This window comes from Arachis duranensis, chromosome 1 (genome assembly GCF_000817695.3).
Source record: "Arachis duranensis cultivar V14167 chromosome 1, aradu.V14167.gnm2.J7QH, whole genome shotgun sequence".
Lineage (NCBI taxonomy): Eukaryota > Viridiplantae > Streptophyta > Magnoliopsida > Fabales > Fabaceae > Arachis > Arachis duranensis.
Genome location: NC_029772.3, coordinates 11,790,020 through 11,793,839, shown reverse-complemented (window position 1 = coordinate 11,793,839; position 3,820 = coordinate 11,790,020).

Here is a 3,820-nt window from a genome sequence, read left to right as displayed (position 1 = left end):
ACCCCCTCCTAGTACTCTTCCAAGAAATACAAAAGAAAATCCAAAAGGAGAGTGCAAAGCTATCAATATGGCCGAATTTGGAGAGGAGGAAGAGGCAATGAACGCCACTGAGGAAGACCTCAATGGACGTCCACTGGCCTCCAATGAGTTCCCCAAAGAGGAACCATGGGAATCTGAGGCTCAAAATGAGACCATAGAGATTTCATTGGACTTACTTCTGCCATTCATGAGCTCTGATGAGTACTCTTCCTCTGAAGAGGATGAGTATGTCACTGAAGAGCAAGTTGCCAAATACCTTGGAAAAATCATGAAGCTAAATGACAAGTTATTTGAAAATGAGACTTGGGAGGATGAACCCCCTTTGCTCACCAAAGAACTGGATGACTTGTCTAGGCAGAAACTGCCTCAAAAGAGACAGGATCCTGGGAAGTTTTCAATACCTTTGTACCATAGGCACCATGACCTTCAAGAAGGCCTTGTGTGACTTAGGGTCAAGTGTAAACCTCATGCCTCTCTCTGTAATGGAGAAGCTAGGGATCTTTGAAGTGCAAGCTGCAAAACTCTCACTAGAGATGGCAGACAATTCAAGAAAATAAGCTCATGGACTTGTAGAGGATGTTCTGGTAAAGGTTGAAGACCATTACATCCCTGCTGATTTCATAGTCCTAGAGACTGGGAAGTGCATGGATGAATCCATCATCCTTGGCAGACCCTTTCTAGCCACAGCAAAGACTGTGATTGATGTTGATAGAGGAGAATTGATCATTCAAGTGAATGAAGAATCCTTGGTGTTTAAGGCTCAAGGAAATCCCTCTGTCATCATGGAGAGAAAGCATGAAGAGCTTCTCTCAAAACAGAGCCAAACAGAGCCCCCACAGTCAAACTCTAAGTTTGGTGTTGGGAGGCCACAACCAACTTCTAAGTTTGGTGTTGAACCCCCACATTCAAACTCTAAGTTTGGTGTTGGGAGGTTCCAACATTGCTCTGAACATCTGTAAGGCTCCATGAGAGCCCTCTGTCAAGCTACTGACATTAAAGAAGCGCTTGTTGGGAGGCAACCCAATGTTATATTTTATTTATTTTCTTTTGTTATTTTATGTTTTCTGTAGGTTGATGATCATGAGAAGTCACAAAATCAATGGAAAAAGCAAAAACAGAACGAAAAACAGAAAGAAAAACAGCACACCCTGGAGGAAGAACCTGCTGGCGTTTAAACGCCAGTAAGGCTAACAGATGGGCGTTTAACGCCCAGTCTGGCACCATTCTGGGCGTTTAACGCCAGAAAGGGGCACCAGACTGGCGTTAAACGCCAGGAAAGGGCAAGAAGTTGGCGTTAAATGCCAGAAATGGGCACCTGCCCGGCGTTTAACGCCAGAATTGGCACAAAGAGCAATTTTGCTCGCCACTTGGTGCAAGGATGACTTTTCCTTGACACCTCAAGATCTGTGGACCCCACAGGATCCCCACCTACCCCACCACTCTCTCTCTTCTTCACCCATTCACCAATCACCTCAACACCTCTTCCCCAAAAACCCTTCACCTATCAAATCCCATCTTTCTCTTAACCACTCACATCCATCCTTCATAAAACCCCACCTACCTCACCATTCAAATTCAAACCACTTTCCCACCCAAACCCACCCTCCCATAGCCGAACCCTACTCCTCTCTTCACTCCTATATAAACCCATCTTCACTCCTTCATTTTCACACACCCTAAACACTACTTCTCCCCCTTTGGCCGAACCACAAAGCCATTTCCTTCTCCTTCATTTCTTCTTCTTCTACTCTCTTCTTTCTTCTTTTGCTCGAGGACGAGCAAACCTTTTAAGTTTGGTGTGGTAAAAGCATTGCTTTTTGTTCTTCCATAACCATTTATGGCATCCAAGGCCGGAGAAACCTCTAGAAAGAGGAAAGGGAAGGCAAGAGCTTCCACCTCCGAGTCATGGAAGATGGAGAGATTCATCTCAAGGGTGCATCAAGACCACTTCTATGAAGTTGTGGCCAAGAAGAAGGTGACCCCTAAGGTCCCTTTCAAACTCAAAAAGGGTCAACTTTGATCAAAGGTTGGACCAATTCCTCATAGACATTTGTGAAGAGGGCGCTCAATGGAAGAGAGAGGGAAGCCGATTCAACTAAGAAGGCATAACCTCAAGCCCATCACTAAGAAGCGGATGGAGCAACCAAGAGATCCCACTCACCATGAAATCCCTGAGATGCCTCAAGGGATGCACTTTCCTCCACAAAACTATTGGGAGCAAATCAACACCTCCCTAGGAGAATTAAGTTCTAACATATGACAGCTAAGGGTGGAGCACCAAGAACATTCCATTCTCCTCCATGAAATTAGAGAAGATCAAAGAATCATGAGAGATGAGCAACAAAGGCAAGGAAGAGACATTGAGGAGCTCAAGCACTCCATAAGATCTTCAAGAGGAAGAACAAGTCGCCATCACTAAGGTGGACCCGTTCTTTAATCTCCTTGTCCTTCATTTTCCTGTTTTTCGAAAATTTATGCTTATGTTTGTCTATGTTTGTGTCTTATGATCATTAGTGTCTTAGTGTCTATGCCTTAAAGTTATGAATGTCCTATGAATCCATCACCTTTCTTAAATGAAAAATGTTCTTAATTGAGAAGAATTGCATGAATTTTGAATTTTATAACAGATTAATTATTTTGATGTGGTGGCAATACTTTTGACTTCTAAATGTATGCTTGAACAGTGCATCTGTCTTTTGAATTTGTTGTTCATGAATGTTGGCTCTTGAAAGAATGATGAAAAAGGAGACATGTTACTGAGGATCTGAAAAATCATAAAAATGATTCTTGAAGCAAGAAAAAGCAGTGAAAAAAAAAGAGAGAAAAACGAAAAAAAAAGAGAAAGAAAAAGAAAAAAATAAAGTTGTGATCCAAGGCAAAAAGAGTGTGCTTAAGAACCCTGGACACCTCTAATTGGGGACTCTAGCAAAGCTGAGTCACAATCTGAAAAAGGTTCACCCAGTTATGTGTCTGTGGCATGTATGTATCCGGTGGTAATACTGGAAGACAGAGTGCTTTGGGCCACGGCCAAGACTCATAAAGTAGCTGTGTTCAAGAATCAACATACTTAACTAGGAGAATCAATAACACTATCTGAATTCTGAGTTCCTAAAGATGCCAATCATTCTGAATCTCAAAGGATAAAGTGAGGTGCCAAAACTGTTCAGAGGCAAAAAGCTACTAGTCCCGCTCATCTAATTGGAGCTAAGTTTCATTGATAATTTGGAGTCTATAGTATATTCTCTTTTTTTTATCTTATTTGATTTTCAATTGCTTGGGGACAAGCAACAATTTAAGTTTGGTGTTGTGATGAGCGGATAATTTATACGCTTTTTGGCATTGTTTTTAGTATGTTTTTAGTATGATCTAGTTAGTTTTTAGTATATTTTTATTAGTTTTTAGTTAAAATTCACTTTTCTGGACTTTACTATGAGTTTGTGTGTTTTTCTGTGATTTCAGGTATTTTCTGGCTGAAATTGAGGGACCTGAGCAAAAATTTGATTCAGAGACTAAAAAGGACTGCAGATACTATTGGATTCTGATCTCCCTGCACTCGAAGTAGATTTTCTGGAGCTACAAAAGCCCAATTGGTGCGCTCTTAACGGTGTTGGAAAGTAGACATCCTGGGCTTTCCAGCAATATATGATAGTCCATACTTTGCCCAAGATTTGATGGCCCAAACCAGCGTTCAAAGTCACCTTCAGAATTCCCAGCGTTAAACGCCGGAACTGGCACAAGGATGGGAGTTAAATGCCCAAACTGGCACCAAAGCTGGCGTTTA